Below are 9,230 nucleotides of genomic sequence, written 5' to 3' on the forward strand. Positions count from 1 at the left end.
GTAAAGAGGAAGCAGTCACTTGGATACACTTGTTTATCTAGTCTTTATTTGGCAAGCGATGCTAATTATTTTATCCTTTGGAGCAGTTTAGAGGCCTGGTCCTTCTGTCTTTATCTTGAGGCCTGGCTTCCAAAAAATGCAACGCCAGCATAGTTTTACTGTGTTCTCATCCTCTGTATTGACTTCCTTGAGGGTTAGCCTTGTTTGACTGCCTACGTTATTTCTAGCTAAATTTTTTGTATATAATACAAGGAAAAGGGGTGAGGAGGAATGGAAGGGAAAATGAGAGGAATAATGGTGCCACATACAAGGCCATGATCAATCCAATCAGTGCAAACATTATGTGCCATAACATGAGCTAAGACAATTAATATCAAAAAGTATGTAAAAGGTGATAGGGAAACAAGAGGAGAGGGGAATGGGATGGTGACTAGAAAAAAGAAGCTCAAACAGTAATATGTACATATAACCACTCCCCAAGATGAATAAAAGCTGCGTGGATTACAAACATGTACTAATGACATAAAATATATATTTTATTAAAGCCAAAATATTGTCATTTTACCTAACACATAACAATTTTACTTTCTTCCTTTTCTCTGGTTATTACCCAGAAATCTCTTTGCAGCTCAGGGTCCTGGGTTCTAAGTGTAGTTTCCTTACATTCTCATAGATGTTTTGCTGTGTAGTAAGCCTTGTTTCTTGGAATTACTCTTAGATTTTGCTGCGGACATAGTTTCTAAGAGTTTGATATTTACCTTCATACTTGTGATCATCCAATAAACACTGTACATAATTATCAGAATTTGGCTACACAAGAAAGACTCTGTAATAAATAATGTACATTTATTTAATTATGCATTCATTGAATATTATTCATTTATCCATTTCTTGTATTAGTCATTAAACATCCATGAAAATCCCTAGGGCTGATCTAGATGGGAATGGAGAGTTGAGTGAGACATAGTCTTTGCTCTCTAGCTAATGGCTTATAGTACAGTCAGAGGATAAGAAAATACCAGCAGACCTGGGGAGATAGCTGAGAGGTATAACCACCTGCCCGGCAAGTCCAAGGTCCTGAGTTCAATCGTAGGTAGAAAAAAAGAGAAAGAAAAGAAAATGCCAACAGCTAAGTATTAAATTGTGAACATAGAGGTGAAGAGGTTAAGAGAAGTTTAGGATTATCTATCTATCATCTATCTACCTACCTATCGAGTAGTCAGCAAAAATAATCATACTCTTAATTTTGGATTTTATTATTGAGATTTCATCAGGTTTTTCAACTGAAACTTTAAGGAATAATAATTTTCATGTTCTTAGTTAAACCCATTATAGGTTTTGCTTGAAAATTTCAGCTTCTTACAGCAACTAGTGCGATCTAGTGAAAAAAGCATGTGAGTTTTGGCAGAAGACAGGCTGGGAAGTAGTGAGGAAAGCTGATATGCCTTCATTGTTTGTGCAGCACCTTTGACTCTCTTCTGTTTCAGTTTCTCTGTACCAAGAAAATAAAAAAGAAGTAAAACTGCTCAGGGGACTTACGTTCAGTGCACGCAAATAAGATTTCTGTGGTGACACCAAACGTACTGAACTTCCTCCTTCAAGTACCAGTTTTTCGGTTATCAACAGGATATGTGGGTGCCGCCCATAGTTAAGCATTTTTGGCTCCAGCTTGTTGCAAAGAAACAAGAGTGCATACCTCAGTTTAGCTCCAGGGTAAGTCACAGACTAGCTTTTGGGTGTTGGTGGTTCCATATGGAAGGTGTTGTGGGAACATAAAGATCAAGAGCGAAGTTGGGAAATTGAAATGGTGTCTTGCTTCTAATCTCAGAGTTCTACACTGTGAGCAAAGGTGACTGCTTTTGTATCTTACCAGAGTCCAAAGTTAGGGATAATGCCATCAATCCCCACCAGCACACTAAGACCATGAAGTCTGTGATGCATCTTACTCCTTGCTAATGGCTCTTCATAGAGTGGAAGTTGGAAAGATGGCATAAAGTGGTAAGTAATGAGTTGTCCTCAATGAAACTTATTGAGAATATTTGACAATTTTATCCGATAAGGGGGATACGAATTTCTGCTGTATATAGTTTATCTACTTACAAAATGACGGAATATTTTCAGACATAAGATAACTGAATTAGCTAGTTTAGCTTCCAGAGATACTGAGAGCATTAAGACACTTAGGTCTTGTACTAGGAATAACTACTACAAAGACAACAATATGCAATGTATTAATTATTGTAACTGCACTACTAACCTGTTTTGAAACTATTTCATTGCTACTTCTTTTTCAATAAAATTATGCAAATATAAAAAAATTAAAATTGAAAAAGACACTTAGGATTACCCAGATAGTTAGTGGCAAAGCTGTAACTAATACCTGTTTTATAATACACATCACACTTTGCCTACAGCAGCTTGAATTTGCTAGAGAATATTATGAATATACTTTGGAACCTGGTAGGTTTTAGGTTAGGAAAGGATAAAGTATGCTAGATCATTTCAGAGTCTTCCTAGAGGAGTTACTTGATCATTTAAAGTGTGTGTGTGTGTGTGTGTGTGTGTGTGTGTGTGTGTGTAAACTTCAGCCCTATTTGATAGAACAGTCCTAAAGTGAGACATTTGTCTTTTCAGTGATTATTACCGTTAAAGAGTGTTAGCACTTTTTTGGTTCTGAGCTGAGTTGACTGAGTTGAAAAAAACTTCCAGTTCGGGAGGTTCTTGGAGTGGACTCTGCAAAACTAAGGGGTCCAGGATCAGTTTAAATAGAGTGACAAATTACTTTGTTGTACTTTTCTTAAGGAGAAAATGTTTTTTCTATCTTTTTTTAGATTTTTAGTACATGCTTACATTCCTATGGGGAAGCTGGTACATGTACATAACACATCTTAATTCCTTTTTTAATCCCCTTTTTCTTCCCACCCTCTACTTCCACTTAACCCTTGACCTCTTCCTGCTTTTCTGGTACGTCTCTCTAGTACATGTTTACATTCATTGTCTAGAGTTGGTACATGTGCATAACTCATCCCAGTTCCTTTTTCCATCCCTTATCCCTTGTTTTTCTCCCCTTCCTCCATCTCTTAATCATCTTCCCCTTTGATAATGATCTATCTCCCTAATTCCTATTACCTATATTTAATTTTGCTCTTTAGTTGTACTCTGGTTTTCTTATATAAGAGAAACAATGTGATCTAGTATTCTCAGTTTCAAGAATCTTGAAAATGAGGATATTCTTATTTTGGCTGTTCAAATGGATGTTGGGGGGTCACTGCCATTTCAGTTAACTAGGGAGTTTATTTGAGTAATTAAATAAAGTAAAATTATTCACATCTAAATTAGGCAAGATTCGGGTATACAGAAGTGTGAAGGAACTTGAATTGCACTGAGGATCAAGTCACATATTCAGGACAAGTATTTTTACCATGATTCAGGTTAAACATAGGTTCTTCTTTGGCCAGTTGCATTTTGGGAGATCCATCTGAGAATGTTGTGGAGTTCATGTTGTATGGACTTTTCAAACTCTAACAGTGACATAGCACAAGACCGCAGATAAATGAACACATTTCTGGATGGTTTATGGTGGTGCTTTGTGACTAGCTGTGTTTGAGGTGAGTAGGGGTCCTAGAAGCCAAATAAGTTATATCCCTGCCATACATCCAGCAAAGAAGACAGAGATATTTGTAAAACTACAATTTCAATAAGTTCAGGACAATGGCTTGTGAGGGATGATTTTTGCTCTATGTGAAAACTTTTGGAGAAGCAGGTAATTTATACTCCAGATCAAGATATTTTACAAGGAAATGTTTTTCTCTTATTGATTCACATGATTTACAAGCAGTGTGAAGTCCATTTATCAATGTACAAGCAGTCAAGAAATATAGATTATAACCTATTGTACTAATAACTTATTGTGTATCACTGGGCAAGTTGTTGTGTTAATTTTGTGTCAGTAATCTCCTCTATAACAATGGGAGAGGGCTTAGAACAGATGGTCCTAGTAATAAAATGACTTGAGTATAAACTACTTGGTAGGGCCGGGGAGATGGCTCAGTGGAATAAGCGCTTCCTTGGCAAGCATAAGGGCCTGAGTTCAATCCCCGGTTCCGCAAAAATAAATAAATAAATAAATAAATAAATAAATAAACTACTTGGTAAAGATGAAGAGATATGTGCCATGGATTAGTAAATAATAGGGCACATTAAGGGACTAACTAGAATGGACCTTCTGGAAGTGTAGTTCATATCATCAAGATAACCAAATAATCTTTCTTAATCTCCACATTTTTTTCACATAATCTGATCATAATAGCTTCAACTTTTGGATCGCTGTCAATTATTTTTAAAAGATGACAATATATGATAAACTGCAAAACATAAACATGAGAGAGGGTTTTAAAGTCTAAATTGCACAATGATAATAATGTTCATTCAATATCTTTAATCTTGTAAACATGGTTCCCTTTGACAAACACAAATCTCACTACAAGGTCATTGTGGACTTGATACTCTTTCTAGGAATAAGATCCTTGACTTATAGAAAATCTACCTATGCATTTGAAGATTTCCAAGTGTTTTTGTGCCTTAATGCCAAGAATACTTTACAGGTCTATAATTCTTACAGGTCATATTATAGAAATAATTTTGTTTTATTTTTTCCCAAATATGTTTACTATAATAATTAATATGCATTTTTCAAATAACAAATGCCTTTAATATACCCACTGTAAGAATTACTGTACTAGACCTAGTCTTGCCTAAAAACTGTGTTTCTTTGAGGATACTGTAAACTCAGAAAAGTATAGACTCCAACTAAATCCCTGGAGTTGACTCTGTATACAAGAAGAAATGAACTCACATTTAATGCTTACTATATATCAGACAAAACCATCAGTACTTTTCCCATTGAATGCTTACAGTGGTTTTTGTGTCAGAAACTAGAATCCTACTTTTACAAATGAGAACAATGATGCCTAGAGATATGAAATGAATTATTTCAAGTGAGAGAACTGATAAATTAGTCATGTAAGTCATGATATAACCCCAAATCTGCACAAATAATATAATTCTTTCTATGTATAAAATATTTTCCAAACTGAAAACATAATATCTAATCAGACTTTTTAAAATTATTAAAAGTCCAATAAAAGCCATGCATTGAAAGTGAAATTTAAACTTTAAATTTAAAGTTGTGAGTAGCCTAATTGCTTTAACTGATTTTAGTTATAAAATATTATTTTTTTTTGGCAGAACTGGGGATTGAACTCAGGCCCTTGCACTTAGACTGTCTTGAAATTTCATCTGGCAGATTAGTCTACCAACCTTAATTTTAGTCTTCTACAAATTCTCAGGATATGAGTAAAGTGCAGATGAAATTTCTGCCACAATACAATGCACAACAACTAATGAAGTTCCTGTTCTCAACTGAAATCCTGAGAGCCTTATCTTTACTCTCTAAGTTCAGGTCTTCAGAGCTGCAACCATATCATCCATCAGGCTCTGCTTATAGCATTCCAAGGTTACTTTAAACTTCATCTCCATACCTTTCCAAATACTCCCACTCATCAGTTCCAAAGGCTTCTAAACCATCTGGTCAGGTTCAGTCATATCTCAGAATTCTGGAACTGATTTTCTGTATTAGTCACCTACTTGTCACTGATACGCAGTCCTTAACAACTACAATTTATGGTGAAAAGACTTGGCAGAAGAAAGCTTTTCACCTCTTATTGGCTAAGAAACAGATCTGGGAACCACCGCCAAGGATGAAAGTTAGTTATTGGATTTAAGACCAAAGGCTAGGGCTCTGTGATACACCCAGACACACATCCAGCAGTGTGCCTATTTAATCCTCTCAAGGGTTTCCTAACCAGTCAGGTTTCTATACTAAAACCTAACAACCACAAGTTCTTTAAGAAATGTAGATGTGGAAATATTGATGTTAATCACAAGACAGCAGTTTAGGGAAATAGTAGGTAGCAGAAATGTGTCATCTGTTATTTAAAAGTGTTTATTATTTTGCTGAATGCTTCTACCTAGAATTTAAATAGGAAATTTGTATTGTATATGCAATTAAGTCCAATTACACTAATATTCTTTCGATGGTTAATTATGAGTAGGTTGGGTTTTGGTCATATACTGATGGGTGAAACATATTTTTATGATACTTGTGAAGTTACTATTACTGCTAGGGAAATAGCCAATAGGTAAGTAAACAACATTTGAGTTACAAATGTTCATGCAATAAAGTAAAATAATAGAACATATGACAATACATAATGATACGTAAGATTCCATTGATAGTGTTAGTGATGAATGTCTCTTGAAAACTGAGACTAAAATGAGATAGAAATAGAAAGATCTGGAGGCAAAAAATTCCAGACAGAGAACAACATATACAGATACTGAAGTCTTTGTAATATAAAAAGTCTGGTTTGTGTTTGGAACAAAAGTATTTCAGTGTTGTTTAAATCAGAGCAAAATGAGGAAGTGAAAGAAGCCATAACAGATTTGACCTTTAGGTCCAAAGGAGAAGTTTGAAATTAATGCTAACAAGAAATGAAAACCAGTAAAAAAAATTTAACATAAAGGAATGATATGACATATCAAACAAGGATCATTTGGCCTACATGGGAAAAGGTCTAGAAGGAATCAAGAGATGGCATTACTGCTGACATCAAGTGCTAATTTATTTATTTATTTATTTCATTAAATTTAGTAAAAATCAATAAATTTATATCATATTATAAATTGTATACAAATACTGAAATGTGACAGATAGAAGATATAGACAGAGTGATTTTCAGAGTAATATTTCTGAAATGAATATATCACATGAGATTAATAAGATTGCACATTGTAAATAGATTATTTACAAACATAAATGAATATAACAATAAAAATTGTCCAAAATAAAAATGAAGAAGAACTTACAGATCAGTCATATAATAGTTCATTCTGTGTAAAAATCAGAAACTTATATTCATACAACTAGAATTCTCAAAGTAGAAAGAGGTAGGCAATGAATATGTAAAGATTTAAAATTTCTGAATTTAGTTGAATTTATAACATCACATTTCCAAGAAAAATGAACCTTTTGCACAAGAAATTTGAATAAAATCATCCCACAAAAATGAAATTGTCCAAAACTTATTGTAAAGAAAACAATCATTAAAGCATATACATTAAAAAATTAGCTATGGAAGAAAAAAAAATTAAATAGCATCTTATTCCACAGTAGAAAGAAAAAAATGACAAAGTGTGTAAGAAACTAGACTAATGAAAAGACTGAAAGAAAGGGAAAAAAAGATCTGTTCTCTTTGAATTTTATACTTAGCAAACATAACTTTGAAAACTAAAAGTAGAATATTTTCCAGTTATACAAACTTGAAATATTCTAATACCTCCAGACGTAGCATTTAGGAAATAACAAAGAGCACAATTCAGAAGGCAAGAGAAGTTGTTGTATGCTCCTGGATGAAGAATAAAAAGCTCTCAAAATGATAATTATGCAAGGCTATGTAACATATTTTAGATGAACCCATTTAAAAGTCATTAAAGATTTCTATGAAACAGTATCAATCTTATGTAGGGTTATACATATATTTTTTTCATATATGTGTGTGTATAAAAGACAAGGAAGGGCCAGGGAGATGGCTCAGTGGAATAAGCACTTGCCTGGCAAGCTCAAGGACCTGAGTTCAATCTCCCATGGTTCCACACAAAAAAAAGATAGGGAAGAAAAATGTAATATAGTAAAGTCAATGGAAAATGGAAATGCACTTCTTAAAGTTTCTAACACTAGGAGAAAATATAATACCATGTCTTTTAAATAGATTGTAAGTCAAATATACAGTATAAATCTTAAAACAAAAATTAAGATTAATCAATATTCAGAAAATTAAATACTAATTAATTAAAAAATTAAATGCTTCAAAACAACTGAACTAAGAAAAAGTTTTCATGATAGTAAAGAATTACTAAGAATAAAACATAAGATAAATACTGGAATGACAAATAAATGATCAGCACTTCAAACATTTTGGGGATAGGATACTGTACAAAGTTCTAGTGTGTCGTGGACATGGATAATGTCCACAACACTTACTAGTGTCCAGGTGTCACTTGTGGGACTGAGCTACTGCTATTTGCTTGATATCCACCCTGTAGACCCAGAGAGAATCATGACCCATAGGGTGCAGGAGAAGTTCATTTGTAGAGTATGCTGATGGAAATATCTTGCTGCTTTATACAAAAGAATAACTGAAAGACTGATTTTGTATGGCTTTTATTCTCCTGTGTTTAATTGTTTGCCCTATTTGGTGTGTTTTTTCCACTCTCATTCATGGAGTTGTGGTCATTTTGCTCTGTTTCTAGAACATCTTTTAGTAATGTGTGTAGGTTTGGTGATGTCATCATGAAATTCTTAAGTTGTTCTTTGTCATGGAAGCATTTCACTTCTCCATTATACTTGAAAGAGAGTTTTGCAGGCTATATCAGTCTGGGTTGGAATTTGTTTTCTTACAAGATTTGAAATAATTAGCTCCATGCTGTTCTTGCCTTGATGGTTTGTGAAGAGAAATCTGCCTTTATCCTGATGGGTTTTTCTTTAAATGTGATCTGTTTCTTTTCTTTAGCAGCTTTTGGTATACTGTTCTTGTGCTGAATTTCTGGGGTCTTCATTATTTATGTCCAGGTGTGGTTTTAATTGGGTTAATGTTATCTGGAGTTCTATATGCTTCAGTTACCTGAATAACAGATTGTTTCCCCATATTTGGGAAGTTTTTTGCTATTACTTTCATCCATATTCTTTTTTATATCATTTGTATTGATATCTTCCTTCTCATTGATGCCTATTAGTCTCACACTGTTCATCTTTGCATCATCTTGCAGGTATTGAATTATTTTTCCTTGTACCCTAGTTGGGTTTTTCCCATTAATTTTATTGATAAACAAATAGCAATGTGACAGTTTCAAATCAAATTGGTTGGACAGTTTCAATAATTCACACATTGCATACATTCTTCCTAGTGGTTAATTGCTGTACAAGATGTGGACATGATGGGGCTGGTGAGATGGCTCAGTGGTCTAAAGCACCTACTTAGAACAAGCTTAGCAAAGCACAGGGGCCACGGTTCAATACCCCAGCACCACATGCCAGCCAACCCCGCCCCCTGGTGGTCTGAGCTGGCCACACACACACACACACACACACACACACAAATAAATAAATAAAA

General features: G+C 34.1%; 1 protein-coding gene across 2 annotated transcripts in view; it reads left to right on the forward strand.

Moving 5' to 3' along the window:
- Positions 1–1,641: 1,641 nt before the first annotated feature.
- The window catches only part of P2ry10 (P2Y receptor family member 10), a 21,795-nt gene continuing 14,206 nt past the window's right edge, over positions 1,642–9,230 (forward strand). The window contains exons 1-2 of one of the 2 annotated variants that reach the window (XM_023708672.1): positions 1,642–1,713; positions 1,874–1,998. The gene's annotated coding sequence lies outside the window, so the exon portion shown is untranslated. The remainder of the gene's footprint in view (positions 1,714–1,873; positions 1,999–9,230) is intronic. The other variant, XM_004648568.2, reaches the window with a different exon arrangement.

This window comes from Octodon degus, unplaced genomic scaffold (genome assembly GCF_000260255.1).
Source record: "Octodon degus isolate 3935 unplaced genomic scaffold, OctDeg1.0 scaffold00439, whole genome shotgun sequence".
Taxonomy (NCBI): Eukaryota; Metazoa; Chordata; class Mammalia; order Rodentia; family Octodontidae; genus Octodon; species Octodon degus.